General features: G+C 35.3%; 1 protein-coding gene and 1 pseudogene across 2 annotated transcripts in view; both read left to right on the forward strand.

Moving 5' to 3' along the window:
* Nucleotides 1-12578, forward strand: part of ATRNL1 (attractin like 1) — a 784731-nt gene that overhangs the window by 561620 nt on the left and 210533 nt on the right. The window lies entirely within an intron of this gene.
* Nucleotides 1-12578, forward strand: part of LOC123577564 — a 28432-nt pseudogene that overhangs the window by 1543 nt on the left and 14311 nt on the right.

Here is a 12578-nt window from a genome sequence, read left to right on the forward strand (position 1 = left end):
TAATCAGCTAGTTAATATGTTGTGTAACAAACTAAAATACAGTACCATATTAGTGGAGAAACTTTGCTTAACAGATCTTACACTTTTTAAATGTAAGAACATAGTGGATTTCAACCATATTCTTAATATTTCGTATCTGTTTTTTATCATATTTATTTTATTTTCTTTCCTTCTTTATCACTGGAAACAATGAACCAACAATTCCAAAATAAGGAAAGCTGTTTTTCTTCTTGTTCATTTATTTTTGTCCTGTTAAAAACAATCTTAACATATACATTCATATATAAATTTTTAAAACTAATAAAAATTAGTCTTCATACACAATAAAAAAAGTGAAGTATAGAAATGGTAAAAGACAGATAAACAGTTGCAGTGTTGAATAAAAAACTATGTTTTTTAAACTTAATTATCACCTTCAGACTTGTGATTAGTATTATCCCTCTTAAAATGATGTTTAAGACTGAGATTTTGAAAATGGTATTTCAGCTCTCATGCATTCCTTTTGGTGGAGAATAGCTTGTTCAGCTCATTATTAATTGGTTTTAGACCTTAGTAACATGTACATCTCTCAGATGAATGTTTTTTTAGAATCGAAAGAGAAATAAAGAGGAATGAAATCAAGACCAATAGTGTAATCATTTTACCTCTAACACTAAGAACATTAAGTTTGAAGTCAGAAAACTTAATTTCAGTTTTAGTTCTACTTTTTACTTATGTGTATGTGACCTCCAGAAAGTAACTTAGACGTTTCTGGGCTTTAAGTTCCTCGTTTATATAATTCAGGTCAGAAATACCCTCTCTGCCCATCATTCACAGTTTTTGTTGGGTCAGATAAGGTTTGCTGCATCTAGATGGCAAACTCAAACATGTTTGCTATCCAAACATACAGTATTCAAACAGTCTTACTGTCCAAGATTTTCATTTATACATTTAAAATAATGATTTATTGATTATTGTCACGGTGCAAGAAACACTGACAGACACTAGGGAAATAAAAGTGAGTAATAATACTACCCAACCACCTCAAATTCTAGTGGGGAAAATATATGAATACATAACAAAATACTCTAATTTCAGTCATTGATTTTAATTGACTTGTTGTTGGTGGCCTGTTTTCCGGTACAAGTAATTATTATATTGGGAAGAGATATAATAAAAAGAAAGGTAAAAAATAGAATTAAAAATATAGATAAAGATCTATGGAAATTTAGCATATAGAAAGTGGCGCATATGAATCAGTGCGGAAAAATGGGCTTCTCAGTAAATGGCATATATTACTAGAAAAAAAACAAAGGTGAATTGCTCTATAGCCTCAGAGTGGCCAAAAATTTCCTATGACTCAAAATATAGAAGCAACAAGGGAAAAGATTAATAAAGTGACTTTATAAGAAATATTAAAAATTTTCCATGGCCCCTGATCTTAAAAGGTAAAATAAAATATGTGAAAATATTTGAAGTTTATATCATGGACAGACAACTGATATACCTAGAACATAAAGAACTTTTAAAATTAAAGGGAGGGGCTCCTGGTTGGCTCAGTCAGTTAAACATCCAACTCTTGATTTTGGCTCAGGTCATGATCTTACAGCTTATGAGTCTGAACCCCACGTCAAGCTCTACTCTGAGAGTCTGGAGCCTGCATGAGATTCTCTCTCTCCTTCTCCTTCTGCCCCTTCCCTGCTCATGTGTACATGTTCCCTCTCCCTCTCTCTCAGAATACAGAAATAAAAATAAAAAAATGAAAGGGAAATAAAAATCCAACAACTCCACAAAAAAACGGGCAAAAGATATAAACAGCTCACAGGGGAAAAAATTCAAAAGGCATAGAACATGGGAAGATATGTTCAAATTTACTCATAATAAAAAATGTTATTAAAATGAACTGAGATCATCATTGATTGTCAGTAAGATTGTAAAAAATCTGAAAGATTGACAACATACTTGTGGTAGGTAGAATATTGACCCCAAAGGTGTCTACATCATAATTCCCAACGTCACATGGCAAAAGGGACTTTGTAGATATGATCAAATTGAGGATTGGGAAATTCGAAGATGACTCTGGATTATCCAAACAGACTTAATGAAATTACAAAGATCTTTACCTTATTAGTGAAAGAAGAGGCAACAGAGTCAGTCAGAGGAATGGGATGAGGGAAAGAAAGGTCAGAGAGGTGATTTCTGGCTTTCAAAACAGAAAGACACCACAAAGCAAGGAATGTGGAAATGGAAAAGACAAGGCAACAAATTCTCTGGAGCCTCTGGAAGGAATACAGTCCTGTTGACATCTTGATTTTAGCCCAGTGAGACTTATTTTTTGACTTCTGATTTCCAGAACCATAAGGTAATAAATTTATATTATTTTAACCTACTACATTTGTAGTAACTTGTTACTGTATCAATAGCCAACTAAAATACAGTTCTCTAAGAGAAGGTTGTGAGCAAACAGGCACATCTTTTTGGGTATGGAAATTGTATAGTGGCTTTGGAGGAGAATTTTGCTATATTTATATGTATATACTTACCCTTCGATCCTGCAAACCCTTCTCTGCCACTGTCAAAAACATGAAAAAATATGCAGGAAGCTATTGCAGCACTATCTGTAATAGCAAAAATGACTGGTAACAGTCCATATATCCATCAATAGTGGAGTGGTTGAATTAAGTGTGATACAACATTGTACTATTCAGTCATTAAAAATAGTGTTCCCATATTTTCCTATGAAATGATCTCAGGCAATATTGTTAAGTGCAAGTAGCAAGGTAGAATAGATGTATATTTAGTATCTTACTATTTAGCTAATAAGGAGGAGAATATAAGTATAAATAAATACACACATATTTTCTTTTAAAAAGTAAAGGGCATATATGTATGTTTGCTGGTTATTGATAGGGATGAAAAGGGAATAGCATGAAGGGAACAAGGATGGATGGTATACTGAAGTGTACTTTGTTTTGTAGATCTGACTCTGGAACCATAAAAATGTCTTAAAATTACAAAGCATAATTAAATAAAAATGAGAAAGAGCCCACTCCCCCATTGACTTAAATAGAGATTGAGTCAGTGGCAAAATCACACAGAGAGAACTATTTCAAGTGATTTTTTTAATGTACAGCCTTATTATATATCCTTAGTGGGGATATACTCTTTTGACAAAAAAAAAACAACGAAGAAATAAATTTTTATTAATTGTATTTTCAGATAGAATGTATAATTTATATTTAAATTATACTGTAGCATAAAAGTAATTATCAATGTCATTAGGTATCAAGATTTTTAATGTAAGAGAAAAAAGATTTAAAAAAACTCAAAGAAGTTAAGTAAAAAAACTTAATTTCAGTTGGTAATATCACCATGAATTCATGGTATATTTTTTACCTTTAAAAAAATTCTCTGTAGGGAGGGCACATTGATATTTTACACAGATCCCCCTTTATTGAAGATGTGTTGCCCTGCTTCTTGGAATGCTGTTGACTACCCTTAGATATCCGCTTTTTCAGGGATTACCATAAAAACAGAGAGCTGCCTTGCCCAAGGTCCTGATGCTTCCCAGGGCAACAAGTATAAAGGAACCGATCCTTGAAGAGGTATAAAAACCTGACCCTTTGGCCCAACTTGATTATTGAAAAACTATTCTTGCTGCAGATCTCCACATGGGTCTGCATCACAGTTTATCCCTTTCCTCTATCCAATCAGGATTCCTTACTTTCCCTTTCTTTTTTTTTTTTTTTTAAGTTCATAAGAACTCCATCTTCCAGAGAGTCTGCCTCTCTGGGAATAAATTTATGACACTGAGCTGTGTTACCTAAAATTTCCTAGGACAGTGACCAACCCAGTAGCAATATATACCTCTTATATCCAGAATGAGATCTCTAAATACCATTCCCCATCAGGCATCCTTAGAGAAATGTCTGATTACAGGTCTGGGACAAGCAAAACACAAAGAAGCCATCAAAGGCTTTTTTGTCATTGGAAGAACTGAGGAGCCAATTTGAAGACATCCTCATAGTTCAAAGAGAGTAAAATTTGAAAAACTAACTAATATTAACAAAAATTATTACTGTGACTAATTGAAACACATCAGAAATGTTAAAAGTTATGCATTTATAAGGATAATAAAAATCATCATGTTTGGAGAATGCTAGCAAGTAATTTTTTGGAATTGGAAAGTAAAGGGAAATAAGTGTTAGACTATTTTACCTGTACAACTTACATAAAAACTCTCAGTAAATTAAGAACAACTTCGTCAACTTGATGAAGAATACTGCAAAAAACCTACAGCTAACATAATGCATAATGGTGAGAAACTTGAAGCATTCCCACTAAGAATAAGTACAAGGTAGGGAGGTCCCCTTATCACTACTCATTTTCAACATTGTACTGGCAGTTGTAGCAATGCAATATGACAAGAAAAGGAAATAAAGGTATACAGATTGGGAAGAAAGAAATGAAAGTATATTCACACATGACATGATTGTCTGTGCAGAATATCCAAAAGAATCAACAAAAATATTCCTAGAATGATAAACAATTATAGCCAGATTTAAAGATGCAAGGTTAATGTACAAAAGTTAGGTGCTTTCCTATATACCAGCAATGAATAAGTAGAATTTGAAATAAAAGATACAATACTATTTACACTACTACTGCTCAAAATGAAATACTTAGGTATAAATCTAACAAAATATGTACAATATCTGCATGAGGGAAACTATAAAACTCTGAGGAACAAAATAAAAAAAAAAAAGAAGTAAATGAAAAGATATTCTGTGTCCATGGATAGGAAGAATCAATACGTTAAGATGTCAGTTCTTCCCGACTTGATCTGTAGGTTAAAGGCAATCCCAATCAAAATTCCAGGAGGTTATTTTATAGATATTGACAGACTGATTATTCTGATTCTTTGTGTGGAGAGGCAAAAGACCCAGAATAACCAACAGAATATTGAAGAACAAAGTTGGAGGCCTGAAACTACCCAACTCCAAGACTTACTACAAAGCTACAGTAATGAAGACATTGTATAATTGGCAAAAGAATACACAATTGTATCAGTGGAATGTAATAGAGAGTCCAGAAATAGACCCATATAAATATAGTCAATTGACCTTTAACAAAGGAGCAAAGGCAATACAATGCAGCAAAGATAGTCTTTTCAAAAAAATTTTTTTAATCTTTAGTTTTGAGACAGTGAGAGAGATACAGAGCGAGAGCAGGGGAGGAACAGAGAGAGAGGAAGACACAGAATCCAAAGCAGGCTCCAGGCTCTGAGCTGTCAGTACAGAGCCCAATGTGGGGCTCGAACCCACGAACCATGAAATCATGACCTGAGCCAAAGTCGGACACTCAACCGACTGAGCCACCCAGGTGCCCCAAAGATAGTCTTTTCAATAAATGGTGCTGGAACAACTGGACATCCACATGCAGAAAATGTGAATCAAGGCACAGAGGACATTTGTAAGAATGAATGAGTGAGAGCAAGTGAAAACCAGTGAGAACCACTGCCCTAAATGTTAGCCTAGCAAAGTTCTAATTAGCTATGTTCTGATTAGTATGTTATGTTTTATATACGAAAAGTAAAGAGAGTGATTTCTAAGGTATTTTATGATGTAGTCAGTAACTTTAAGTAAATAGGATTTTCTAATTGTGAACATATGAAATTGTTCTGATAAAACTTTAAAGAAATAAAAATGTGAATTTTAGTCATAATAAATGTGAATGTATATGAGATGTTTTCCATTTACCTATCACATATGATTTATTCAGTTAATGCTTTCCACAAACATTGCTCATCACCCTATTCTTTTTATCAAAAAAAGGCCAAATTTGTACTAAATATGTTTGTGTTTTAGTTTTCATTTTTTTTTATTTTATAAATATTAAGTAAATTTTTGGAGGAAAAACATTTACTTTTATTTTAGCTCTAGTACATTTAATATCATCTCATAGATTTTTGAAAATAATTACGTGACATTTTCTTCCTAAAAAGCAGTATATGAATGAAAAATATTTTTTATATTTTTCCACTGAATTTTATTTTTTAATGTTTATTTATTTTGAAAGAGAGAGAGTGCATATGTGCAAGTGGGGGAGGGGCAGAGAGGGAGAGAGAGAACCTCAGGCAGGCTCCACGCTGTCAGCACAGAGCCAGATGGAGGTCTCAACCTCAGAACCGTGAGATCATGATCTGAGCCGAAATCAAGACTTCTGAGGCTTAACCAACCGAGGCACCCTTGATGTTGAATTTTAAATTAAAATAATTCCAAACTAATTTCCAACACACCTAAATAATATGTCTAGAAGCTTTTCAAGTACTGAATAAATTAGGAGGCTGGGTGGCTCACTTGGTTAAGAGTCTGACTCTTGGGGCGCCTGGGTGGCGCAGTCGGTTAAGCGTCCGACTTCAGCCAGGTCACGATCTCGCGGTCCGTGAGTTCGAGCCCCGCGTCGGGCTCTGGGCTGATGGCTCAGAGCCTGGAGCCTGTTTCCGATTCTGTGTCTCCCTCTCTCTCTGCCCCTCCCCCGTTCATGCTCTGTCTCTCTCTGTCCCAAAAAATAAATAAACGTTGGAAAAAAAAAAAAAAAAAAAAAAAGAGTCTGACTCTTGATTTTGGCCCAGGTCATGATCTCACAGTCATGAGATCAAGCACTGCATTGGGCCCCACAATGGGTGTGGAGCCTGCTTAAAATTCTCTCTCTCTCTCCCTCTGTCCCTCCCCTGTTTGCCCACACTTTCTCTCTCTCTCTCCCTCTCTCTCTCTCTCTCTCCTCATAAAATAAAATAAAATGATTTGTAATTTGTTTATTACTTTTTAGTGCATATCATTTTCTGTTATCCTATTACGCTTGATTAAAAAAGATAAATATAAATGTTGTGTCATCATTAGTATAATGAAACTATTCAATTGTAAACACCTTTCTTTCATAACAAAACATGTATCTATTATACATAACATTACAGTTTCTTGCTATCTATGCATAAAGGAAATGCATGTCTTATATATTGGATGCAAGATAACAAAAACAGAAGATAGTAGCTGGAATTTTTTGTTCCACTTGTCTGAAAGGTTATCAAGTAGTAAGTAATGCCAGCAGAGCATGAAAATGACCAGTAATTCAAGAATAAATTGGACAAGGTATAGTTTGTTGTATTTTTAACTACAGACGGCTGGTCAATAGCTGTACTCAATTTGCTGTTGTTTCCCCCTGGAAAGCTCAGTTTGTTAGCTTTAGGATAGGCTCAGTCAATGGATTCTTTTTTTACTAAGAGAAATGATCCATGGGCGGTCCCCCAAGGAGTAAAATCATGAGAAAACACAGGCAGCCTTTCATGCCGTACAGCACAACTAGGGAAGTAAGACTCTGACCTATTTGAGATAGAGTTTCAAAGACCGTGCGTTTGGAGCTCTTTTAAAAAAATCAATTCACATTATCAAAAGAAAGCTGAAAATGATAGCAAAAGGCTGTATTTATTAGAAAAACCTTTGTTATAATAATAGATTATTTGAAGTGCTTGAAATTGGCCTCAAGTAATATTAAAATATATGTTAAAGAAGACCATAATTATACTTTGTTAGTTTGCCTGTTTTGTGGGTACCTTTTGCCGTGTCCTAACAGAAAAATTTGAAGGGTGGTGAAGACACACAGACTTGGGTGAGATAAGCAGAAACATGCATTCATTGATAGTATGTGACTTGACTTAGGAAAAAGGATGTAGTACCTGGTGATCTCTACCTCTGTGTATGTATGTATATAGATGTGTGTGTTGATAAAACACAAAAACCATAAATAATTTTACCCTGTAAAATACTGCTGACAATTCTTCATTTGGGCTAATGAGAATGAAGAGCAATGTCCTTTTTGACAAAATTGTTGTTGTTGTTGTTGTTGTTGTGTGTTCGATTTTCAAAAAAGAATTGAAGTGACTTAGAATGAAAGAGATAGACAAAATAAAAGCACAGTTTTTGGTGTTGTTGTTGCTTCTGCTTGCTGCTTGTTGTTTTTTTGTTTTAAGAAAAGAGTGGCATATTAGAATAAGCTTTGGAGTCAGACAGGCTTTGCTATAAATCCCACCTCTTTTCTCTTATGTTTGTGTTGGTAGGTTAATTCACTTCTTTGTGCTTTGCTTCCTTAAACTAAAACAGACACAGGAATGACTACCTCAGGATTGTCATGATAATTAAATGAGCCAAAATTGGGAAAATACCTAGCACAATACCTAGAAAAAAGAATGAGCTCAATAGTGAACATTTCTTTCCCTCTTGTTTTCCCTTTCCTAAGGGGATGGAGATTCCAAGGAAGCTTGCCCAGAAGGCTGTTTTCTCTCTCTTCCATCAAAGCATTATCTTTTAAGTATGTAAGATCACAGTAATGAAAGAGTATCCAAGTTTTGCATGAAGAAATCAGCAGCATTCATTTATTCGCTGAAATTTTTTTTGAGCACCTACTTTGTGTAAGACACCTGGCAGTTGAAATGCCCCAACCTCTCAGCAAGAAGGACCCTTGCGTTTCGGAAAAAGGAATTTAAAAAACAAAACAAACAAAACAAAAAACCCTCAATTTTCTTCTTCCCTCCTATTTTTGAAACTCTCAGTAGATATATCATTAGGTCTGAGAGTTGTACTCAACCTGACTCAGACCACACTGCTGACTTCTTCACAAAGTCTGCTTGGTCTTTTGGCAGATTTGCTAAGATTTGTGTGACCTCATCCATGATGTCGTTGAAAATATATAGATGAGACATATTAATTGCAGAAAATCTAGTACTTCGTAAGTAATAATGAAAGTTCAAGGTTAAGGATTCATTGATAGGATAGTCACTTAATGTGAAAACAAATGACACAGTGGTATAGAACTCAGTATCTGAGAAAACAAGTCAGGATTTATAAATTCTTTATTTAGGATCAGCTTGGGGGACTGAAATTTACTATTTACTCAATTTCTCTTGATTAAAACATGAGTTGGGGAAAAAGGGTGCTTTTATATCCCATCTAAAGACAAGCATCTGAAAATACTATATAAAAGTATGATTAAAAAAGTACTCCCTACTGTAGAAAGTAACTATCAATAATTTATATTGACAGGTTCTAACAACAGGAAAACATTTAAATTTGAGCAGTTAATCATTCAAATCATTCTGTAACCACTTTACTTTCTAATTTCTTTACTGACTTAGAGAATGACAGCTTATAATTTTTATTTTTATTCATTTATTTTTAAAACAGCGTTATTGAGATATAATTCACATACCATGCATTTCACTAATTTAAACTGTGCAATTCAATGGTTTTTAGATATTCACAGATATGTGTGGTCATTACCACAGCCAGTTTTAGACTGTTTAGTCCACTTAAAAAGAAACTTTGTACCCTTTAGCTATCATCTTTGTGGTCCCTCCTTAACTCCCCTGGCCCTAAATAATCGTTAATCTACCCTATCCTATAGATTTGCTCTCTCTCCATAGGGCTTTCTGTTGTTGATTGCTAAGGGCTGCTATTGTCCATATGTTTAGTGGCTTCTCCAAACTAATTTTACAAAGTTTTTATTCCTTGTCAGGTATGCTCACTGAAGTCTCTGTACTGTTATCTCAGTAGTCACCACTCATTTGGTGGGAATGTAAACTGGTTCAGCCGCTCTGGAAAACAGTGTGGAGGTTCCTCAAAAAATTAAAGATAGATCTACCCTATGACCAAGCAATAGCACTGCTAGGAATTTACCCAAGGAGTGCTGATGCATAGGGGCACTTGTACCCCAATGTTTATAGCAGCACTTTCAACAATAGCCAAATTATGGAAAGAGCCTAAATGTCCCATCAACTGATAAATGGATAAAGAAATTGTGGTTTATATACACAATGGAATACGACTTGGCAATGAGAAAGAATAAAATATGGCCTTTTGTAGCAACGTGGATGGAAGTGGAGAGTGTTATGCTAAATGAAATAAGTCATATAGAGAAAGACAGATACCATGTTTTCACTCTTATGTGGATCCTGAGAAACTTAACAGAAGACCATGGGGGAGGGGAAGAAAAAAAAAGAGAGGGAGGGAGGCAAACCATAAGAGACTCTTAAAAACTGAGAATAAACTGAGGGTTGACCGGGGATAGGAGGGAGGGGAAAGTGGGTGATGGGCATTGAGGAGGGCACCTGTTGGGATGAGCACTGGGTATTGTATGGAAACCAATTTGACAATAAATTACATATTAAATAAATAAATAAACAAACAAACAAATAAATAAATAAAAGAGAAAAAACAAAACACCAACCCCCTTGGTCTTTGCATATTGGCTCTGCTAGGATACTTTTTCAGTGCTTAAGCCAAGCTACCTACAACTCTGCCTTAGCCTTCATCTCCTGCCTTTTTAATTTTGTCTCAAAAGACAAAAGTCTTTTCTGAGCATGGGTGCAAACCTAGTCATGCACGTTGCACTCCAGCTTCTCCTGCATACTTCAGAGCTCTTCACAGTTCTCCCAAGAATCTTCCTTCCTCAGCCTCCTCATACTTAGGTTTTTTGGGTCTGTCTGCTGTTTGCCTCATCCTTTATTCCATGCCCCAGGCAACAATGGGTAGCATATATCTTTAAATGTTTCCATCAGATATCACCCAGAAACCATTCCACATAGAGTGGCAAAATGAAGGTCAGTCTCTGTGTTGACAGTCTCTGTGTGACTCCTTAGGGAGTCAGCTGATCAGTTTTTGAGAACAAGGTCTATATTGCTTTTCCTAGCACCAGGAACACGGACCATTGTCCACAGGAATAGAGAATGCTAGTCAGGTAACCAAAAACCGTACAATGCTTCTTACCAAAATTCAATGGCTTCTTTCTTCATTAAGCACTCCTTGATAGACATAGTTTTCGATTAGATTCCAGAGTTTCAAAAAAGTTGACTCTGTCCATTTTTATCAGCTTAATTCTTGCTAGAGAGACCATGTCTTACAAGGGACCAATACTTGGAACTCCTTATTATGCTAAATCCTTGATGTTATCTGCTGCAAGTACTTTGGAGAACAGTTTGGCCCTATGTAGCAAGTCTAAAAATACACAAACCAGCAATTCTGCTCCTCGTTATTTACCTTGGAATGGTGATTCTTAACTGGGACAATTTTGCCTCTTAAGTAACATTTGGGAACATCTGGAGACATTCTTGGCTTTCACAATGGTGAGCATGCCACTGGCATCTAGTGAGTGAAAGCCATGGATGCTGTTAAACATCCTGCAACACATGAGACAGTCCCCTCCTCACCTACATCAAAGAATGATCTGGAAAAATTTAACAAATTTTAGGAAACTTTCATTTAGGGAAATGAGTGCTATATGCACAGGGAGATGTTCATAACTGCCTTGTTTATAATAGTCCTAAACAGGAAGTGATTCAAACAACCCAAATACCTATCAACAGTGGAATGGATATATTCCTGTGTAAACATTTGGTAGAATACTTTATAACAATGAAAATGAATGAACTATAAAAATTATATGAAGAAAAGCAAGAAACTGTTTCCCTAAGTAGATAGTGTTCTCATCAAAAAGGGGAAGAGGGGAGCGCCTGGGTGGCTCAGTCGGTTAAGCGTTCGACTTCAGCTCTGGTCACGATCTCCCGGTCCGTGAGTTCGAGCCTCGCGTCAGGCTCTGGGCTGATGGCTCAGAGCCTGGAGCCTGCTTCCGATTCTGTGTCTCCCTCTCTCTCTGCCCCTCCCCCGTTCATGCTCTGTCTCTCTCTGTCTCAAAAATAAATAAACGTTAAAAAAATTAAAAAAACAAAAAGGGGAAGAGGTTAAGATGGGAAAGGACACATGAGATCTTCTGGGATCCTGGCAATGTTCTATTTCTTGAATTGGGTGGTATTTACATCAATGTTCAGTTTTTTAAAACTGTACACTAATATTTTACTACTTCCATTTTACTGCTTTGAGATGTAATTTATATACAATATTATTACAGGTGTACAGCATAGTGATTTGACATTTGTATACGTTGTGAAATGATCACCACAATAAGTCTACTTATCATCTGTCACTACACAAAACTGTTATAATACTATAGACTATATTCCCCATGTTGTATATCTCCGTGATCTATATATTTTATAACTGGAAGTTTGTACTTCTTGATTACTTTCACTCATTTCATCCCCACAAACCCACTCCATCTTGCAACCACCAATCTGTTCTCTTTCTTTATGACTCTGGGTCTTATTTTGTTTTGTTTATTTCTTTAGTTTTTCAGATTCCACATATAAGTGAAATGAAATCATGCAGAATTAGCCTTTATCTGACTTATTTAATAGCATAAGACCCTCTAGGTTTATATTAGTTAAGTGTTCAGTTATATATGAATACATACATATATATGTTTGTATATATATGAAATCAGGGAGTGGGATACTTCCAAGTTTGTTCTTCTTTCTTGAGAATGTTGTGGCCATTTGGGGTCTTTCATGGTTTTATATAAATTTTAGAATCATTTGTTCTAGTTCTTTGAGAAATTCCATTGGACTTTGGATAAGAATTGCATATATGTGTGTGTGTGTGTGTGTGTGTATGAATTATATCTGTATCTATACGTGTGTATCTATCTACATC

The sequence above is a fragment of the Leopardus geoffroyi genome, chromosome D2 (assembly GCF_018350155.1).
Source record: "Leopardus geoffroyi isolate Oge1 chromosome D2, O.geoffroyi_Oge1_pat1.0, whole genome shotgun sequence".
Lineage (NCBI taxonomy): Eukaryota > Metazoa > Chordata > Mammalia > Carnivora > Felidae > Leopardus > Leopardus geoffroyi.